The sequence below is a fragment of the Anas platyrhynchos genome, chromosome 20 (assembly GCF_047663525.1).
Source record: "Anas platyrhynchos isolate ZD024472 breed Pekin duck chromosome 20, IASCAAS_PekinDuck_T2T, whole genome shotgun sequence".
Taxonomy (NCBI): Eukaryota; Metazoa; Chordata; class Aves; order Anseriformes; family Anatidae; genus Anas; species Anas platyrhynchos.
The window spans coordinates 547,617-570,155 of NC_092606.1; the positions used below are offsets into that span (position 1 = coordinate 547,617).

The 22,539-nt window shown below is 46.0% G+C and overlaps 1 long non-coding RNA gene across 4 annotated transcripts; it reads right to left on the bottom strand.

Annotated features, from left to right (window-relative positions):
* Positions 1–2,642: 2,642 nt before the first annotated feature.
* On the bottom strand, positions 2,643–21,984 carry LOC106017577 (uncharacterized). Of its 4 annotated transcripts, none has more exons than XR_011804250.1 (5): positions 21,726–21,984; positions 10,897–11,166; positions 10,531–10,614; positions 8,983–9,258; positions 2,643–7,546 (listed from the first exon to the last, which is right to left on the bottom strand). It is a non-coding gene; the product is annotated as an uncharacterized lncRNA (long non-coding RNA). The 4 variants fall into 4 exon arrangements; XR_005260391.2 differs by lacking the exons at positions 2,643–7,546; positions 8,983–9,258 and adding exons at positions 11,941–12,165; positions 12,954–13,115 and having other exon boundaries at positions 9,860–10,614; XR_005260392.2 differs by lacking the exons at positions 2,643–7,546; positions 8,983–9,258 and having other exon boundaries at positions 9,860–10,614; positions 21,649–21,981.
* Positions 21,985–22,539: the final 555 nt, after the last annotated feature.

The following is a 22,539-nucleotide window of genomic DNA, read 5'->3' on the forward strand; positions in this document are numbered from 1 at the left end:
TGAGCAGCAGCTCCCACTGCTGTGCTGCAGCAAGCGGTGTCCTAAAAGTGCCCCAGACAGACAGAACGCCCCATCTGGGGCACGCCAGATTTCATACTGATGAATTAGCCATCAGTCTTTTTCTTCCTAGATGAGCAGGCTCCACTTCTAGTCAGTACTTTTTCTCTCCTCCCTCTTACCCTCCCAGTACTCATATTTTCCCACATCTAACTCTGAAGCTGTATCTCTAATTGCACCCATTGCAGAGTGAAACATAATGGCTAGCTATAACACCCAGCTCCACTGCAATGATCCAAATGTTTCAGTGCAATATTCCAAATGCTGTGATATTGAAGTGAGCTCTATATTAGGAAGAATTATGAAATTTAGAGTAATAATGACAATCTTAGAGAAGAAAGAGAGTCAATTATACAGCTCAAGGCTTTTGCAATGATACCTTAAAATAAATCAAGATGCCAACGCTTGTTGTATTTGCTCCTCCCCACACACCCACTCAGCACAGCGTATCTCAAATCACCTTTACGTATCTGGCACCCACCTGTGTGGGCTGGGCAGAACTGGAATCTGCCCCTCGAGTTTCTCATCGCCATCGCCACAGCAGTCACAGCCTGTTTGCAAACTGCTGTCACTGCACGCTGTGCCTTGTGGCAATGTCACCCCTCTGTACTGCTGCAGCTCGGGGTGCGCAGCTACAAAGGTCAGCCCAGCGTAGGAGCAAACGGGTGGGCACAGCTCTCGGGACAGATCTCCTGGAAAGGGGCCAGGTCGTGCAGAGGGCTGGCAGCCAGGGAGAGGAGCCGCCTGCAGCAAGGACTGCCTGTGCTCCTTGGAGCTCCCCTCCTGAGCTACCCCAGCTTTGTTAGGAACTCTTACACACACTTCACCGACATAGCTGAACTGAAATACACATAATAGCTCATAATCCCCCCCTTCATACAGACTTCTCCCGTAACAAGTGACATCCTAGGCTTTTTAATCACGAAGCAACCAGAGCAATCAGCAGCCCTACAGCGTGCTTCTGCGCGGGGGCTTAGCAGAGCCCCCACCCTGCTTTACCTCCAGTAGCTCTGGTTTACCTTCTGCTAACCATGCACTGCTTCAGGGACCCACTCCCTCCCTCCTGCCAAGCTGAGTGTGATCAGCTTAAGAGTTGTAGGACTTGAGAACAGAAATTCACTTGAGAGTCTTTGTTTACCTTCCAGATATAGGTCTTTTGGAACATGTTCAGAACTCATTCCCCCCCCCACTTTATGCACTAATAAAACCATTAAGAGAAAGAAACTAGATTCCTGCCCAATGTCTTCAGAAATCAAGGCATTAATAAGCATCAAATGTTGTAGAAACCTGCAGTGAGATTTTTGGATAAATGATGTGAAGAAGGTGATGGCTGTTTCTTATGCTCGGTACAACAGGAACGAGGCACCCAGTTAAATCATCAGGCACTGTGTAATTAAACTGTAAGAGGCATGACAGCCAGAAGGATAAATGGGTTCAAAAAGGGATTCAATTAATTCAGAGAGGAGAAACCTATCTGTGGCTATTAAGCACCTCAGTCCCAGTGCAACTTCTGGCTCAGGAGGTCACTAATCTGCTAATTACTAGAAACCGGGAGGCTTGTTTGCAGGCAGGGGGCACTCAGTATTTGCCCAGTTCCTGCTGGAGACAGGGTACTGGCTGGATGATTTTGGATGCTCTAACATGCTTCGTCTTTCATTTGGGTCTTTTAACATCTCACAAGACGTGCTGTGGTGTCCCCAGCCTCCAGCACCCCTTGTCCACGGGGAGGTGGGGGCCACCAGCTCGGTGCCAGGGACACCCCGAGCTCTGCTCCCCACAGCACTGCAGAGCACGGGCAGAGCAGGCGTTTACCGTAGAGCTTTCAGCAGGTCTGCAAGCCCGGGCTCGGGGGTCAGCCCATGCCCCAGGAGCAGCAGCAGTCAGCATGTCAGAGCCACGATGGGACCGGCCAAGGGCAAGCTGTGGCACTGGCTTCTGTGTCTGATGCCGCCAGAGCAGGATGAGGCTAACACCCCCCCCCCCCCCCCCCGGAGGTGATAAACTCTCTGGGTGCCTGCACCACAGCTGGGTGCACCATGTGCCCCAGTTCAGTTCTCAGTGGTTATAAGCACAAAGCATCCCATGGTCTGGGTCTCTGACACCACAGAGACCCCTGCTCCACTGCAGCCACAGCTGCGAGCCTACAAACTCCTGTAAAAGGCAGGCATTTGTGCTGTGGATACTTGAAACGCCACCCCTGAGCACTGTGTGCTTGCAGAACCCCCCCAGGAGCCTCCCCAGGACGTCCCCTGCTGCCCACATCCCCGTGGTGCCACCCCCATGCCCCTGCAGACACCCGCAGCGCACCAGCACCATCCCAGCACAGCTGCCCCTTTGGTGCTGTGGGCTCCTTTCCCCGTTGCATTGCTTAAGTTTAGGTAATAGTTTACTGTTGTAATAAAGTAACTGCATTGGCACAAGATGAACATTAACATTTGCAGTGGAGGTTGAGAAAAAAACACTATCATTAAGCCTCCACACAGAAAACAATCCCGATCAACAAACGGTGGTGTCACAGCCACAGCTCCCTCTGCAGCACGTATCATTGCTTCTCCTTCAGGTCTTCCCAACTTGAACGCCTCTGCTGCAAACAACAATAACAAACAACAAAATCAAACATTTTTTCCCCAACAAACACCCAGTCTTTGTGATTTCAGACGTTTTTGTTTCCTTGTTTTATCTGCATGAACAGTTTGAATGGTTTTATAATTTGCCTGCACTTCCATTTTATTATATCTGTCTTCCATCTGTTATTTTTATGGCTCATGTTACCATTCTCCTCTCACTAATGCCAGCGGCTCTACTGTAAAATCGATGTTGCATCCTACAAACTTATCACCTCACTCCAAAAATATATCTTGTGCATGATGGTATAAGAACTGCCTGGAGAAGAATGAATGGATCTTTTATTAATGATTTTCTTGTAGGAAGAGTTTACGCAATAGTTGTACGTGGTGCAAATACGTCTTCTCACTGCACTTTGCAACATTCCCACTGAATGATACAGAGCTCATTCACCAAATGTGAAGAAAAATTGGGTTACATGGGAGTGTCTAGGCTTTAGATGGCAATGCTTTCCACATTTTTAGTGTAAGCTCTTCACCTGGAGGGAAAGATGCAAACTCTGCAAACTGCAGGCCCTGGAAGCCCCAGCATTCCTGACACCGCTGTCACAGCAGGAGGTGCACACTGATGCCAAGGTAGCACCAGCCGGGAGAATCAACATACATATAAATATAGATACCCTTAATATTGCCTCCAGTACTAAGTTCTCAACTTCAACTAGATAACACGAGTACCTGAAGAGTTACAGTATATGACCAGTTCAAATCCTCACTTATTTGTGGGCAACACTCTGTTTTTCTCCTTGTTTCATAATTTTACAAGCACAAGTATAATTGACTCTGGCTTGCTACCAAGAGGTTTATTAAAACGGAGGGGGATTAAACTAATGATTGTTAGGAAGATCTAATTTCAGGTATATCAAGTTGTTCATTACACATTTATGGCTACTAACCAGCAGAGCTCGAATAAAGGCCTGTGGCTTTGTTTACCTTGCCAAGGCACTAAGATGCGTCCAGTCATGAGAATTCAAAGGTTGAGCGCTACCACACACCCTGCTATGGAGCTGGAAGAAACTAAACTGATGATGAACCTGAAAGTCCAATAAATATGTGCATAATTTAAAATGTATTAAAAACCCAAAACTACTAAAACATTAATATTTAAATTCCATCCCCTGCAGTGTCACCACAGATTTTGCTGGCAGAGCAGATATTTCTGAACATGATGAAGTCACAGGAACTGCCTGAAACACTTCTTTGGCCAAATTCCTGACATGGATTGGAATAGAACTGTCACAGGCATAAATCTGGCTGCAGGTGTTCTCTCTCCCTCACTGTTAAGAAATACAGCAGTATGAATTTCTAGCCCCCATGCAGGTGAAATGGAACTCAGATGAATGCAGGGAACTGATTTCAGTTGGAGACCTCAGCAAGGAGCTCATGCTGCTGCAAGCACCAGGAATGGCCTCGGGGCTGCAGCCAGTGGACACGAGGCTGGGTACCGCTGTGTGCTGCTGGGTTGCAGTCAGGTAGGAGCATTCTGCAGCAGGTCTTCCAAGCACCCAGCTGTAGGGCAGAAGGCTCAGGTTTTAACAGCCAGTGGAGGGAGGCTGATTTGCCCTCTGGAACTTACCTTTTCCAGTGGGACTCCTGCTAAGAGCCTGACGGTGAAGAGGTGAGGGAGGCTCAGACCACTTCAAATGTGCAAGTCACATCTAAACAGACTCAGGACTACATCACCTGAGTGACTCCGAAAGCTCCTGTGCCTGCTGCTGGTCATATATCAGTTCAAACACTGCTGGAGGGAACTGAAGGCTGCTTGAGAGAATGGGCTTTCAGTGGTCATTCCTAAATCATTTATTATTTGCTTTCCAGCATCACTTGATGCAAAGTGCTTCAAAACATCAGGATTATTGACAACGCAAAAGAAAACCTTGTGCATGGTCGCACCAGGAAACAGACGCTATGGCTGAGGCGTGTGTGGGGAGAGCTGAGTGCACGCAGAACTCCCACCCGTGATTTAGGGGGGGGAGGCAGGTTTGCTTCTTACGAGGCTGGGTCACACGGAACAGAGCTCTGTGGCTAGCAGGGGACTGAGGCTAATGTTTTACTGACCGAGGACTTGTTTGAGGCTTTCTCTGTTTTAGACACTAGAACGCCGAGCCTGCGTAGCTCCCTAGTCACCTTATCCAAAGCAGTCTTCCCTTCCAAAGGGACACAGAGACCTCTTCCTAATGCTGCCAGGAAGCGCGGGAGGGTCAGCGAGCACAAGTGCAAGCAGCAGGGCTGTATGCAAATGTTTCAAACCCTCAAAGACACCAAATAGCAGAGCTCCTGGAGAACTGGATGCAGCAGTAAGCTTGCCAGGACCTGGCTCTGCAAAAGTGAAGCTCTCAGTTCCCCGTCTATTGATGATGGTGGCCTAAAGCACTTAGACACCAAGCACTTGTGCTGCCTCTGGCTAATTTTCTCTTTAACTAGCTTACTGTTAGAGCAATCCTTGCATTAGTTAATCCAGAGGCCATCTGCTGAGGATAATGCATTTATTACCAAGAATCTACCTATCTCTATTGTACTAAGCACGCACATGGTGAATCTCAATCATTTTAACTTAGACACTCTATTATACATACCATGAAATTTAACAAGGTATGTCCTATATGGGGCTGTAACATTGCAGCTGTGTGGACTAATTAGATAACACTCATTATTGTTCATTCAATTTGCGTTTGCAGATGCAGGGAGCTGAGTGCTGACTGCTCTCGAGTCTGATTGATTGCTCCCACTTTGCATTCATTAGGAAGGTGGCCTCAGCACAGTAGTTTTACAACATGTGTTTGCTACCACTTAACTGGATGTGCCAGTCAAAAGCCTTGAACTGTGTCTCTTGATTAACAATATTTTGCAAATATGGTGCGGTCTATTTTAGCAGCTTGACAGGCGGACAGCAGAGGCAGCGTGCCTGGTGCGTGCTACTCCCTGCAAAGCCTTCCCCTTCCCGCACGCCAAGTGGGAAGAAATACAGCTGTGACAGTAAGGGCTCCTGACAGCTAGCCAATACATCAGGTTCATAGGTGGCAGTGTCCATTGCTCATCTCCTCCAGTAGGACGTGAATTAAAGAAATAAATGGGCTTGTCAGAAGGTTTGACTTTGTCAGACAAATACCAAACCCATAAAACTAGGACAAACATGGCTCACATTGACCGCTGCACTTTTTCCCTGATGCCTCTTTGCAGCCATAGGCTGGGCTTTTTGCTCTGCTTCTTCTCAGCTCCTCCTGGCCACTGCCAGGCGGCTGCTTGGGTGGACCAGCTCTCGCATGGCTCTGGCCAGCCCCACAGCACCCACTGCTCTTTATGGAATCCTAAGTGTTCCATAGGGCCAAGGTTCAGATTATGGCTATCTGTAAATTGGTCAAGATTAGACTACATTTTGTCCAAGCCCATGATAAAGAAACAGTGCAAAAAGCAAATGACATTTGCTAAAAGTAAGTATCATCAGACCACCCCCATGTCCAGGTGAAGCAGCAGACCAAGCAGCCAGACTGGAGCAACCCTGAGTGCCCACCCAGCCAGAACAGCCCTGTGCCAGCGGGACGGCAGCGCTGCCAGAGGCTGCACCAACCCGCACGGCACCATCGGTGGCGATGCTGTGTGCACCCTCCCCTGCCCTTCTGGGAGGCCACAGAGGAGATACTCCAAATGCAGGCCATTGCTGACTGTGTGCATCAGTTCCTTGCAGGAAGCTTTCACAGCTGTGCCTGCCAGCCAGCCCTGCAGTGCATGGGGTGAATTCCAGAACAGCCTCAGCACACGGTGCACAAGAGCAATCGATCTGCTGTTATCCCTCTGCTTCTTTTGAAAACATTTATTCCAGCTTTGCAGACATTAGTTTAGAGGGTAGAAGAAACTGGTTCAGAAGCATTCCATGCAGCCCTGGGGGCTTGGTTTCCTGGGTACCTCCAGAGCAATTCATCAGCTCCATACACCAGCCCCACTCCAGTGACTTCCAGTAGCAGGCATGAGGATCACTGCAGCGTTCTCCCATACATCAGGTGAGGGATTTGGGCATATGGCAGAGCATTGCGAAGTGGTGAATTTAGTGTGCTGCTGAAGAGGTAGGATTGGGTCAGCCCCATTTCCAGCTGGGTCAGCATTGGAGTACACTTCCCCAGCTCCCCACTGACCTGCTGCAGTGTGAGCTCTAAAGCCTAATCCTGCCTTCAGCCCAAGTGTTGACTCTGCTTGCTCAGCAAGGCTTCTCAGCCCCCAGGGGCCTCATGCTTTCTTTTTCAAAACAATGTAAACTAAAACCCAGGGAATAACTTCTTCTTGCAATAAAAGCTCCCCAACCCAGGGAGCTGCACAGCCCAGCCCGCTGGTGCCTGGCCTCAGGGAACACAGCAAGTGCCCTCGCCAGAGCTGTTCATTTGATGCAAGCAAAGCTGACAAGGTCTCCATGAGCTGATGTCTCACAGGCACTAGGAGTGGTAAAAGCACAGGGGGAAGAGAGGAACCCCACTGGGGATGGCTAAGAAGCTTTAGCAGCCCTTTGTTAGGACCTGGGATGCCCACACTGCTGGGCAGTGCCATCCCCAGCTGCACGCTCCTGCGCTGCTCCTGTGGTCCAACCTCTCCACACTTCTGCCTCGACCAGGAGACTTGTTCAATGTCACATCAAAACCAGGCACAGGCTCTGAGTGGCAGGTGCAGTGTTACATTTATTAGCTGCAAAACCTGGATGTGACAGCACCTTTACACTGACAAGGATTGACTTTACTACCCTTTTCTCTCAATTTACCTAATTAGTAACTAAATTAACTCTTTACCTGTCTTTACCTTGAAGCTTTCTGCCTTTTTAGATGCTGAAGAATGGCACCTGTCTGACAGCTTGTATTTCTCTTCCATGCATTGTATCAATCTGTCTTAATTTAAAAAAAAGAAAAAAATCTTTGTACACCTTACACCATCTTCCCTGAAAGCTTGTGTCAACTTCTGAGTGGAGTAAAGCCTCCCTGGTGCAAACAAAAACATTTAAAGAAGTTCCTGCAAGAAGCCACACATTACTATGAACAAACACAAGTGATGCCGAGAGATATTGGCATTTCCTTGACAAAATTAAAGTTGTGACCATGTGCTTTACAGTCCAGAACGTGCTGCATGTCTCCTTACAGCTTTAAAGGAAAGGCTCCTTGTATTTAAGATTTTGGATCAGCAGGTAATGGTCTTGAGTCAACGCCCTCTGAAACAAATTGGGAACTTGTCAACAGAGGTGGGTGGGTGGGCTTGGGATCAGAGCCACATACCCCACAATAACCACCAAGCCGTTCACCTTGGGACCATTTTGGGGAGCAAGACAGACCAAGAACAGGTAACCCTGCCCAAGGAGCACCCCTGCTGCCAGCCCACAGCAGGGCTTGGCCCCAGATCTGCGGAGGAGCAGCCCGGGGTGCGGAGGGGCAGGGATGCTGCACCCCACGCAGGAGAGGGACACCTGCCAACGAAAGGAGGATGCTCCATTCAGAGGGGAATCTCTCTATGGACACATCCCACATGATGGTTCACAGCTGGCTTCCCAGCCCAGGCAAGTGCACTTTAACAGCAGGATGCTGCCATTCAGAGCTGAACTGATTCCAGGGGATTTTTTCATCAAACTCAGTGTTGCTAGGCTGCTAACACAAGGCAGCTCCGCTGCCATCATGTTAGCCAGATGATCTGTCGCTTCAGCTCATTTCAGTGTGAAACACTGTCACTTTTTTTCTCTTTGCATATGCAATACTCACTGGATAGTTCAGGTCTACACATAACATATTTATTCAACAGTAATCGTTTCATTTCTGCAAAGGAAATATGTTCCACTATTCCTGCAGCTGATGGGCTCTGGCATAAGTAGGGAGCCAAGGCTCCAAAAGGAGGGAGAATATGTTTATAGGATGAACCACAGCTGTTTGCAGTATTCTTCTGCCCTAGCAGTTATTTTAATAGGAAGAATTCCTGGAGGGTTATTTGGCTTCTGCACAGCGCATGCTGTGTTCACAGTCTCTAGTTAGGGTATTAGACAAGTGAACCTCCGAAGGCACTCCTGTTCTTGTAAAGCATTTTTAAAAGGGAACAGGGTTAAATTCTGCAGCCTGCTCACACACCAGAAAATACTTGCTCCCATGGTAGCACAAGAAATGGTAGGAAAAATGGTACATTTACATAATCTGCATGATCACAGTGCTCTTCATTAGCATTGCTGAACTGCCCCAACTCCCCCAAGGTACAGAAGAAATTACTGACCAGCTTAAAGATGCAGAGCAAGGTGAGTAAGACACATTCCTATAGACAGGGTGAATTGTCTGCCTTCCTAGGTATTTACCTGAGGATGAAAAGCTGGAACACCTTGATCCTCTTGATCTCCACGTTGCACTGAGACTTTCATGTGTGCACGCTCACACCGAGCCACAGAGCAGTTTCTGGAGGCAGCAACCCTGGCCAGGCTTTCTGCTGTGGTGCAACAGGGACTGTTTGCTCCATTGCCATACTTCAATAATAAACTGAAGTCTATTAAAAATTCAGCAGTTCCCCGTGAATCTGTTGCTGCTTTGCCTCAGAGATAATCACTGTCAGGACAGTCCTCAGACAATACTGCTCACTAAATGCAAAACAAAACCAAAAAAAAGAAAGGCAAAACAAAAAAAATCCTTGCTGATGGGGAAAGCCCCCTGGGAACTAGAATTATTTTAGCCTGCTTGTCACCCAAGGGTTTCAGAATCCTTCACAAGCATGTCTCATGACATGCCTGTAGAGCAGCAGCTGTGTGTTTGCAGAGCAGCAGGTAGCACCAGCACCTGCAGGTAGCACCAGCACCTGGGCTGGTCTCTGTCAGCACCAGCAGAGAGAAGGAAGCCCCCAGACCCCAAGGCTCCTGCAGCAGTCCTGGCTCCAGGCAACACTGGCAGCATGACAGAGCAGTGACAGCCTCATCCCTCAGCGGAGGAGCAGCAGGTCCAGCCCATGCTGGCCTCGGCCATGTCCTTGTCACCCAGCCAGAGCAGGAGCCCCAGCGTGCCCCAGCACATTCTGCTTTCGTTGGAGATGGCAAATGTTTGTGTCCGTCCCTGCAAGCCTCTTGCAAAGCCATTGTGATTTGCTCTATGTAGCTTAATGAGAAAATGAGTAAAACCCTCCCTGGATTTTTACTTTCAATTCAGCTGTCCAAAACACTGAATATTTGAATCTCTTATAACTTAAAATGTTATGCTCTCATTTTTATTTTAAGAGGCACATGTGCTTTTACAGCATAGGAAATCTGTAGCAGTGCTTCCACCAAGAGGGCTTTATTCACAAACTTATGAATATGTATCGCTGACTATTCATTTGGGGAAACACATTTAATAGCCCTCGTTAGAAATGAAATCAAAGAGCAACAGAAGGGCAGCGGCACGACGCAGCACTTGCAATGGCTCAGGTCTCTCCGGGAAGAGGCCTGGCTGCAGCCCCAGCTGAGCCACTGGCCCGGCCTGCCCGAAGGCCCAGCCCCTGGACCAGCTCAGGGCTGCCGGTGGCAAACCATCGGTCCCACCCAGCCACTGCCCCATGAAGTTTGTTACTCGACCTTTCAGTGAGTAATTGGCCATTTTGTAGAGATACTCGCTGTCGTTTCTAACAGTTAATATGCTTGGGAAGTCCACTACCATGCACAGACATCAAATGGCTCTTCAGACCCCAAAATTGCCCTGCACCCTCCTGTAAGAGAGCCGAGGTAGACAGATGTGGCTTCTTTTGCCACAGACACTGTCGGGCAGTTCCCAGCTTTAGCACCAGCTATGGCGTGTTCATCTGCAGCCGGAACCCTCAGCTTTACCACTTGCACAGAGAATTTGTGAAAGGTGTAGTTCATTTGCATGACGCAGAGGAAAATCACCTGTTCTCACCCTCTCAGAGACTGCAAACCGTTTCATAACCGTGGCAACAATGGCACCATGTTCTCAGGATGCTTCTCATCTTCCTGGGAAGAAAGAGCACATTGCTAATGGGGTAATCACAATGAGAAAACTCCCCAGACTTTACCCCCCAAAATGAGACTTTTAGATTGCCATGCAACAGAAGAAAACAGGTTCAAACTCAACCAGGCTTGTGATTATAAACTCTAGATTACAATCTGGATGTTCCTAATGATTTGTGCATGTCATGTTTAAGAAAGCTTAGAGCATCTGACAAGAGTTAAATGATTTACATGCCTTGAAAATCTAAGCTTTTATGATCACACAACATAAAAATCAAGTCTCACCTCACATCCAACCCCATTTCTGGAAAAAGGTTGGATCCAACTTTTGACTGTGCTTCATCTCTCCAGAAGTATCTGCTTGGGTGGATTTGCAAATCACATTCCAGATCAGAGGTTTCAGGTTTGGCACTCTTAAAGCCAGCAACTGCAGAAAAGCATCACTGCCTGTCAGAGCTGACTCGTGCTGCAGACACGCTGTGCAGTAACCACAGTGCTGCAAGGATCAGCACAGAGACTGAGATCCTCCTAGGTATCCAGACGTGTTATTTCTAGCTGAAAGTAATGGAAAATCAGTGGCCTAAATGAAAGTTAAATGCCTTAATACTTCTGTGGAAAAAGATGTAAGAGACCAAGGCTTCAGTAAATAACATCTGCCAAATCGTGTTTCAGAAAGCTGGCCAGAAAAAAAAAAAAAAAAAGAAAAACCTAACAAATATCCTGTTACCCACACAGAAAAACAGATAACAGTTTGCTATCACCAAATAATGTTTCTCGCACACAGAAATGCCATCTTTTATCGAGATATTTAGATGAGAACAGAACTTCAGTGTTTTCTGTCAGTGCCATTAGTTTCTCTAGAGAGAATATTAGAGCGCTGCTACCGACAGAACATCAATAACATGGAGATAAATTCTTCTGAAGCATTAATTTTCTCAGCATTGTGAAATCTAACTTATGCATCATCACTATACATCAGTGAGGGGATAATATGAGAAGGCACTCTAAGCACCCTGCTACAAATAAAACAATATAATTCAAGTGGAATTTGTTTTTGAAAGAGGTTTATGTTTTGGTGCCAGACCCTGGGTTTCAACAGCTTCCAATTATAATGCTGCAGCCTGACACACTCATTGCTGCCTCTATCTGCCCATTTCACAAAAACCTCTGCAATAAACACAAGTTAAAACAAGGGCCAGATCTGCTAGCTCTAAATCAACACAGCCCTATGAATCCAGCAATCCTCTAAGTGCCAGAAAGATAAAGAAAGGAACAAGTGGGAAAACTAAATGCAATTTCATTACTATGGACAGTTATGTGAAAATTCACCTTTAGTTGCGTTGAGTGCAATCCCACGTAAAAGACCATTTTCCCTGCATTTCTCAAGCAGGCTTGATCTTTTTCTCATCTGGATGCCCCAATCATTTGGACTCTGTGAATATTTAATGCCCATGTAGCCGATTCAGTGGCCAGCAGTTCTTCTCTTACTGTTTTCTGCACCCCACAATGAGGATTAAGAGAGAAAAGGACCTCTTGGACCATCAGTCAGCGTTCCTGCGAGCATAGGACACAGGCTCCCTGTCAGGATAGCACAGCTGGGTTTTGGCTTTCTGACAAGAACTGTGTACGAGATTGTGCCACTCTTTCCTCTTATCTGCTTTCCCTTGTGTTTACTTTATCTAGGCCATTACTAGCACCAGGCAAATACTGCAAACATTTATGCATAAGTGTTCCTTAGAATTTTTTTTAATTAGTCTCAACCATTTTCTCACTTCTTTTCTATTCTGTTCCTGTGACTTTATTCTAACAGATCTGTTTACTATCAGAGTATTCACTGAAGCAGCAAATTGCACATGATTATTGGAGATTGTTCACTGAGAGTAAAGTGATAAATTCATTATTAATTCTCATTATTAGTTTCGCTGTCCTGCTGCCTAGGGGCCTCACTGAAACCAGAGCCCCATGCTTTTGGTGCTGTAGGAGCGTATTTTAGGAGGCCTGGGTTTTAATGTCACCATCTGCAAATGAAGAAGAAAAAAAAATTTACACTTTTCCACTCCCCAGGGGTCAACTCTAGGAATGAAATAACATATCCATGCAACACATGAGTGTGTTCAAAAAAGTGCTGCCACTTAAGCTCCTGACATCCTTTGCTAATGGCCAACTGGTTGTTTTTTTTTGTTGTTGTCGTTCTTGTTGTTTGTTTGTTTTCCCCTCTAATACTAATCTTGAAATAAAAATGAAACCTGCTGTCTGCTCCTTTGCTACAACACTTCAGTGGTTTGCTTCTGCACTACAGACAGGCCTGGACTGAAGAAGATGTTGCATCTTTGTACACGTACCTTAAATAGATGCTAGTGTATGTTCAGGTTAGGGTAGCATTTCAAAGCCTAGCAGATTCTGCAATGAAAAGGTGCCACAAGTTTCCTCATTTACTGTGTTAGCTGAGTTGGAAGAATACTTCCTGGACACCTGGAGAATTCACCGTCCCTTCTTCAGTGCTCCTAGAATTACAACACCCAAATGACCACTCCTGATATTTCTGTCAGTAACAAACACCTCTTACAGCTCTACAGATTTAGGAGTGGTCATTTTCTTTCTTTGGTATGTTCTGATCATTGGCTTAGAGGTTTTTTCTGAGCTTCGTCTCCAACTTCCAGATCGGGAACCTGGAAAGCAGATGCTGAAACTGCTGAGGAAAGGGTAGGAAAGGAAAAAAATACTGCAGAGGAACAGCTTCTAACACATCCACAGACCGCAGTTTGTAAAAATGGGATCAATACAATGTATAAGTGCCAAAAAAACACTGTGCACACAAAAGTAAAACAAAAAGGTGCTGTAAAATATGTTGGGTCAGGAAAATGAATGATCTCTGTCAGCTATTTAAAAGCAATCCAGTAATGTGAACAATCAGAAGTGAAGAAAAATCAATACATTTCTCATGGTGCAGAAATGGAAAACAAGCTGGATTTTGCAAGAGCAAAATCCATGCAAACAAAAAAAAATAGATGATTTTTTCTCGTCAGTAGCATGGTCATTTCTTCAGAGACACAACCACATTTAGAGCGGCACTGTTTAGATGCAATAACACATTTATTGATGTCAGTCAAAATCCCCACTGGGGTCAGTGGTACACAACCAAGTCTTTATACAGTAATTATGAATTATGAATAATTGTTTTATTCCCATCACATTTAATTTAACTGAAAGTCCACTAGGAAGACCTCAAGCAGTGAGAGGGGAGAGCATGCCAAATTCAACCCACTCGCCACTCCTCTGCCTAATTTTCAAAAAGAGCAGGAGAGCAAAGAAGAGAAGTAGTACTACTCCTATTAGAGAAACCAGACAATTAGGGGAATGAATGGAGTGTCCCAAAGCGGCCATTTCTATATTCCAAACCATAGCCAACTTCTAGCTTCAAGTAACAGAGGGAAAATTGCATCAGAATGTGCAAGGAAGACATTTCTGTAGGAATTTAGGTGGCTAGCAGGGGAGCGGGGCAAGAAGGAACTAGACTGAAACTGCAAAAGGGATTTGGTAATACAGGGGGAAAAACTTAAAGGGGAAACGGATTGGTGGACAGAGCAGAATGTAGCAGTCCAATTTTTCATGCTGTCCAGCACTTTACAGAGCTACACAATTTATCTCACAATTTATGTGCACAGAAAGACAGATCTATTAATTTTCCTTTCCAAACTTTCTTCTCCTATTGGACATACAGCTAGAAACATCACAGAAATTAAAGACTACAGAACTGTCTCTAAGACAATGGGAGCTGCCAGACTTTAAGTCAGCTCTGGAACTTCAGCCAAACCTTTGTTTGTCATTATTGGAGGAACACAATTATTCAAAGCTCTTCTCTTTGTATCTTTTGGTTGCAAATGCAGTGGCCAGCACTGCTTTTAATTCCTCTAGGCTTCTGAATGTGAAAGGGTAGCCACCCTTGACAGCAGAATGCAGGAAACCTGTACTTTTAGCAATCTGGGTTATATTTGGCCAGGACACCTAGCCCAGGCAGTGCAGACATCAAGTCCTCTATAACGAGGAGGCAGCCTCTGTACATGACCCATACATCGTTTCCATTTGGTAACCCAGCGCAAGTTTACAGGCACAAAGGCTGGGGATTTCCTGTCCCCCGCAGTTATCCCCGCACAGCACATTTACTCATATGCTGGTTTCCTGCAGCGCTGTTACAGTTGGGTGACCTCGTCTATCCCAGCGCGTTCCAGTTATTGCAATGGACATTCCCACTTACTAACCTAAGTGATACTAACTTCCAGAACAGCTCTGTGCACCGCAGGCCTTCACAACACCCTCCACACATGTGGTAGTGCTGCATCAGAGACTGCCCTTCCTTTCCTAACAGCTTACACACAAACGCTTGTCTGGAAGGACGCAGAGCCACAGCCCCGCGGTGGGCAGGGATGCAGGGCCCCAGCTGACACAGCATGACTGTGGGCTCCCGGAACCCAAGCTCTTCCCTGAACAGTGTTTAAAGGAGTGACACAGAGGAATGGGTCTCACTGACATAAAAGAGCAACACAGGACGCGACTGACAGCCAGAGGGTATGCAAGCACTACAGGAACCAACCAAGGAACAAAATCACTACTGCCAAAGGGAATAAACTGGTCACTGCTCCTGTTCCCAAGGTCCACTCTTCTGACTTTGCCCACATCACGCTTCCATTTTGCTGAGCTGCTTGTGGGATTAGCCTCCAGATCAAAATCTTCGGAAAAAAAAAAAATCTAAGTTCACATGAATCTGTCATCAATCTTATTCCAAACTGTGTGGGGGTGAAAAGCTTCATGAAACTACAAAGAGTTCTGCTCAGTTAATTGGCAGACAATGAAAAGAAATGCAAGGGGAGAAGGCTCTGGAAAGCTATTTCAAAAAAAAAAAAAAAAAAAAAAAAAAAGTGAGATCAGAGCTTTAATCTTCACAGCACCACAGATGTTACACTCAAGAGTCAAGGCAGCTTTGCCATTTTTTTCTACAGCGGTTTAGGACTGTTGGCTGCAGTGGCCAAAGCAACCCCTTCGCCAGCAGACAGCTTCTCCAGGGCTCAGGGTGGCCCCCTTCAACTCCCTGACTTCAGCAAAGGCTCCAGGTCTCACCCAGCCGAGGGTGGGTGAGGCACAGCCCTGCTCCTGGCCCTGCCGCCCTGGTCCCACCACCAGGACAGAGATGCCACCGCACTCCACACCACCCCCCCAATACAAATAGTTTCTTGGTCCCTTCAGGCTAACTCAAACTGAGGCTGCCATCGTAGGAAAACATCAAGGATGGGTTTCCAAAAGCTTCCGGGTGCACAGAGGGGATGCAGGAACACCCCCCACACACAAGCAGCTGTGTCTAGCTGTCCAGGCACTCTGAAAGCCTGCCTTCCCTCCTCCAAAAGAGTCCCAGGGATGTCAGAACCTGCTTGACTCTAGCTGATTCCCAGCCCCAATTCACTCCTGAGGATTTAAGGCACTGCTGATAATACAGATCAAGTCATGAAAGTGCTTTTGCAAACACTGTGCCTCGTCCCCTGCTGCGGCAGGAGAGCAGAATTACTCCTTCACTTCTCTTCTGCAAGAGCTGAGGGAAGGAATATGCATCACGAGCATGGTCACCATGGCGACAGCAGGGAAACAGTGGGAGCTTTCCTAGAAAACATTGGTTTGGATCAGAACAAATGCAGGAAATGAAGCAGCTGCAGAAAAACCTTTTAAATTATTCAGCTGGAAGAAATTGTCAAAAGTGGTGTTTCTAAACCACCAGGCAGCAATCGGATCTTCCCTGGAAATCTCAGATAAGACCCTGTCTCCTGAGGGCTGGCAGTGCCATAAGCAGTAGGGACCTGATTCTGTTTTAATGTAGAGACAACTTGTCCTTATGCTAATGACACAAACTGAAAGGACTGAGACTTCCACAAGTGTGCCATTTCCAAACCCACTTCGCTTTCTGATGTCACACCTCTCCACATACCCACATCTTAATGTCATTCTAGAGCAGCAGAGACAGCAAAAATGGCAAGAACCACTTCTAGGAATAGAGCCAAACTCATTAAACTAAAAAAGTAGTGTAAATGGCATAACTACTGCTTTTTCTGCATATAACACGAAACTCCATAGCAACTCATCAATAACTATAAAAGAGCCCTGCTTAGGACCTGTAAAGATGCAGTGTTATGGCACGGGAAACCTCACTTCAATTAAAGATAAAATATTATTTATCCAAGTATAGTTGCTAGCAGTACAACAGAATGAAAGCCATTATTTATCTCTTTCCTCACGTTGCTGAAATCATTCACCGTATCATCAATTTTAATTTTATAGGATCTTCCTGCAGAAGGAACCCTACATCATGCCTCAAAAACGTAGTGCATATGGAAAGCACAGGGAAGACAATTGATGCATGGCAAGAGAGACATCAAATTACCACTTAAATGTTGCCCATGCAGACACATCAGGAGGTATTGTTGAACCACAGTCACTTCTGAATGTCTGGTTCTCCTGAATTTTAGGAGCTATAACAATTTACATTATATCTAAATTCATCTCTAGAGCTCAGACATGTTTTTAAGATGCTGCGGTAATTTCCATTATTTTGTATTCGTTCTAAAGCTCTGGGCACATAGGCTGGAGGAAAACAACCTACATTTCACAAAAGAAGTCAGCTGTGCCGCTGTCTGAATGATCTGTGCAGATCATGCCAAATAAAAGTACTTAGACCTAGAGCGAGTTGGATGAGCCTGTCCCCAGCGACCTATTTCCAGACCGGGTGGGACCCAGAGCACATCCTCTCCATTTTAAGCCTCCGGAGTCAGTACAAGCCAAGTTACAGATAGCGCCTTTGCAAGAGGCTGAAGTGGACGCTTAACAGCCGCGAAGGGGGCAATGCTCTCTCTGTGAGGGTGAGAATCGCTCTCCAACTCGTTATGCAAATACGAGGCTTGCAAAAGAAACCAGAGGATTGGGCTTCCATGCGCGTGTTTCCAGTGCCACCTGCTGTACAGAAGAGGCAGATTCAGAAGCTCCAAGGAACGAAGCCGGAAAATTCTTCCCCGCCCACCTGGGAGCACAGTAACTACCGAAATTAAACACGGAGACATTTACATTTTCAGTAGTTCAACAGCATACCGAGTTGTGTGTTAAAGACACCCACATGTGCCAAACACTTCTAATTTTACAAAGAAAGTACAGCAGCTTCACTTTGAGTTTTCCATAAATTCATACAGCTTCTGGGATGACATTTAATGGATGAAAAAAACATCCATTGTTACAAAAAAAAAAAAAAACAACAGGTCCGATGGGATTTCCAGTTCCACTGGCTACTCCACACTACAGTGCCACGTGTCACGGCCACACTGCATGCACCTGGGGATGCACCCCTTGCTCCCAAATAACTCTGCTTTATCCAATAACATGTACAAATGACTGCTACAGACTCTTGCCAGGACTGTGCTTTTCATATTGTTTCAAGAGCTCACCAGATATAAAATTCATAAATTGGATTTTCTTGTCCATAGGTCCAAACTCAAATGTTAAGAGCAAATTTTCTTTTTAATTAGCAGTCCCCTTGATGGCTGCCAAAGCCACACAAAGCCATTGATCAGAGCTGAATTGGAACTGCTGACCTAGAAGAGATGCCTGGATTTCATTCTTCTTTCCAGCTGTGGCTAGAAAGTTACTTGATAAATTTCATTGAGGGGTTTTCCAAGGGCTGCAAATCAGCATGATTATCTAGTGCGCACAGACTTCCATTAGGCAGAAGACAAGGCCTTATCAGCTTCCCTAATAGATGTACGGCGCTGTTCTGCCAGATCTGATAAGCGCTGTGGTGGCAGAGCGGGGCCTCAAACTTCAAGCAGCTTCCCCCTGCCGATGCCCACACCGCTGGCTCCAACCCAGGCAGGCAGAGAGCTGCCCTGAGCCAGACCAGGCAGCCCTGCTCGCCTCGCAGGCAGCTCTGGAAGGAGCCTTTGTCTAGCTTGACGGAAAATAATGATCCCAGGAAGGAGACGGTGCTCTGGTTTATCCCAGTTACATCTAGCAGCTGACCTGTGCTCCCTTCCCTGCTGTACCAGAGGCCAGCTGGAGCAGCACAGCTGTTCTTCTGCTGGTTCTGCCACTTCTCCTCATTGCACATCCAGGTTTTGCTCAATTGTTTAGGTCAGGGGTTTCAAGCCAGGAGAAGCAGAACGTCAGCGTGGTGAGTTATGCTGGGTTATGGGCTCAGCACAGTCAGCCGGCAGCATGGAGGGCTGGCGGCTGATGTTTGCTTCTGCATTTGTGGTCAACCTGATTCAAAGTTTTAGGCATGATCTTGTGCTGCGGGTGTAGCATCAAAGACAGCTTCCCATCTGCAGCTGCTTCTGTAACTGATTTCATTATTCTCTTCTGTGATCAGAATTAGAAGTCCATGACATACCTACAAGAAGCAGAGAAGGTGCTTGGACAGAAAAAAATCCCCAATCACCTTTCCATCAGTCCAGTCCTGCAACCAGGTGAGCAGCCTCACAAAAGCACCATGTTCTCAGCTGTCTTTTTGCATCTGTACAGCTCAAAGGCAAGTTGAGTAGCGTGCCTTCGTTCTGCAGTCTGAGTTTCAAGGAACTTGTTAAAACTAAAGTTTTCAACAAAATTTTCCTATTTGATTGAGGTTGCTGATAGGAATTTTTTGACAGTTATTCACCAAGAGAAGTTAAGATAATCAGGCTAGCTTTCTGCTCTTCTTAAATGAGACTATCTGTGAAACTAGTGAGATAAGTTATTTGTTGCATTCCTGATGTTTAATTTCAGTCTTCCTGGCTGACTTTCTCATATCAAGCCCAAATCACTCGAGTCCATACAGGATGCTCTTTAGACTATGTGGATAGTCACTCGAAGACAAAAATCCCACACATGGTTACATGAAATTTGTCTGCCTAATGGCCATGCATGAGAGATTCCCATGTTTGGAGTAGCATGAGGAGTTTTCTTGACTGATGCTGTTGATGAGCTGTGTTATAACAGCAAGGGAGAGCTGGAAGCAAATGAATTAAAGACCCAAGCAAACCATTAATGCCTTCTGAAGAAAAGGAAAGATCACTTCCAGGTGAGAAAATTAGTCAAGCCTATAAGCAGTTACATATGTAAAGAAAACAGCTTAATTTAGCAAGTAATCTAGTAATAAACTTCTAGGAGGTAAAATGCTCTAATGATTATTTTTATTTTCCTCTTATGCCTGGATTCATGTTTGATTAGATTTTCTGTAGTTCATAAGAAAAGGAAGAGCAACACAGTTTCCAAGTGCCATTCATCCTGTGCATCTCTGTCTATAGAGCCTGGAAAATTAGGATCCTGATTTGAGCAACTCAAGTTCAAAATTATATGGAATAAGACTGAGCTGTAAATTTGTGTACACAGCTTATCATAATTGCAGCTACTTCTGGAATAAATTATGGCGAGTGTCTTAAACATGCTATGGCTGAACTGAAACACGTTCTTCAGCTAAAATTGGAAGAGCTTCCTGTCCAGAAAGCACCACCCAAACTCAAGATCAGACTTAATTGCCTCTTGGGAAAAGGATTTGCAGTATTTGGTTTTACATTTCACCTGATGAGCAAGGCTTCCAGCAGTCGAACATTATGAAGCATGTCACTTAAGGATTTGGTCAGTCTCAGCTGTAAAAGTGAACAATTAGGTCAATTGCTGCCCTCCAAGTCCTGGACTTAAATGGTTGTTTCTACAGCCCTCACATTTTGAGCTATAAGAACTAGGGAAGCAGCTCTTGCAATGAGGTCTATTATGAGAAGTTTTTTAAAGCTGTCTGGAAGTTGTTTCTCTCCCATCTGATTTTAGAGTCCAGATTATTTGGGCAAGTTTCCATATTCTGGCTGGAATATTCCTCTGTTAATTCAAAACTCACCCATCTGCTAGGTATACAAAATATTTATATACATCTTTAAAAGGTATACCTAAATTGCTTGTTTAGCTGTTATCATTGTCTCACACTACTCAAAGTTTAACTTTAAATCTCTTGGGGTTGATACTTCTCTGTATGTGAGGCACTGTCAAGGATTTCACACTGCATGAAAGACCTGTGCATAGATGGTGGGCTGCTTTTGCTGCACACTTAGTTTGGTCAGGATCATAACAAATCCATTAAAAAAATATATTAAAAAAATAAAAAATCATTTCCAGCTGTGCTAGAGTGCTATGAATTCACAATTTAGTTTTGTGTTGCACCAGTTGTTGCTTCATGTCACTTCCCAAATACTCATGAATTTGCAGGTAGCTTAAACTAACTTTTTATCATACTGTAATACAAAACGCTTTTATTAAAAAGAATACATTCTCCCTTGTGTTGGAGGCTATGCATACATTGCAGAAAGTAGTAACTTCAAGCTTCTCAAAAGCATAATTGTTTTCTGTTTGCCTAGTTCTGTGTTATCATCACTAAAAGCCCTAACAGCAAACACTTAAATCACCCAGGCTTTGATATGGCCACACACATTAAGCCTTATCTCGGCTTTTCAGCAGGCGGAGCACTTGCACAGTATTTGTGCTGAAGGGAAGCACCGCAGCGTAAACTGCCCTTTTAAGGTCAGGGAGCAGATTCAGGTGAAGAAACTGAAAGCAGCGGGTTAGCTGGCATCTGCAAGCAGGCTACAAGCCAGCACCAGGTCAAGAAAATAAGCCTCCAGTTCCTGTCTGCAGGCCACAAACTTCTGTTACTGAACCCACAGCCCCGCCAGAAACTTGCCTTAGCTGATGAGAAATATGCAGCTGCAGTGCTTAAAAACAGCAGGAGCAGGGCTCCACAACCACGCAGATGGGGCTGTGTCAGCAGGGTACTGCAGGAAGGAGCAGGTACCCCTGCAGGACCAGTGACACCAGAGCAGGCAGCACCACACACGTTAGAGGGAGCTGAGGGCACGTCGCAGGCACCCACGTTCCCAAGACACACACCATGCTTCCCAGGTTCTCCCACTGCCCTTAGCTTATATCAGCCTTTCCCTCACGCCTTGTGAGAAAACAAAGCAAAACACCTGTATATTTATTGCTCACCCCATCAGAAGGGCTTCTCTAACACTGCTTCATCCAAGCGAACAAAATGCCTGGGAAACTCAGTTTGGAAACCTTACCATCGTTCAAGGAGCAGCCCAACATAGCTCTCCCTCTCAGTCCAATCTTTCTGCTGCCACCCATCTGCCTCTTCTAACCTCCCCAGCAGGTTAATCAGGCTGTTCAGCTGACTTTGATTTGCCACCCAAAGCATTTGGACACTCCTTCGCTCTTCCCAGCAGGTGGCTGCCGTGTAGCCCATGCTGAGGTCACACAGTCCTGTGGGCATGTTCCCTCTGCAACTTTGAGGTTTGCAATGATTTGCAAAGCAACAGTCGGTCTGGTGGGAAAAGAAACTGCTCCGTTATATCTCCTGTTACAGTGAGAGTGGCGGAGGGATTGTCTCTGTGCATGTACTAATGTAAGAGAGGCTGTGTGGCCAAGCCTCTGTTCACAGGAACCTCAATAAATGTTTCATGCTCATTCGTGACAACCTCCCTGCTCTTTTCTGTTAAATAAATGCACTTGAGTTTAATTCTCATTTGATTTTCCTGCTGTGAAAGCCCTCTGATTTCAAAATCAGGTTGAGGAAATGTCTGAGGAGAGGCCAGCTTCTTGCCCACATTCCCCATGCTGAGCTGTTCAGGATGATGCTCGTGAGCCCCAAGATGCTGGGCAGGGACTGTGGGCAGATCGAGGCACCACTGATGGCTGCTCCAGTTTGTGCTGGGCATGGCATGTTGTCCTTGGCTGAAAATAGGCTAAGTGGGAGGAATGAAATAGTATCTGTGTCTGACATGTGGAGAATGTCAACGGTTGTTCCCTGAGCTCAAAGCCAGGGCAGATCTGTCCCCTCTCCCGATTTGAGCGGACAGTGGGGGCAGTGCACAGAGG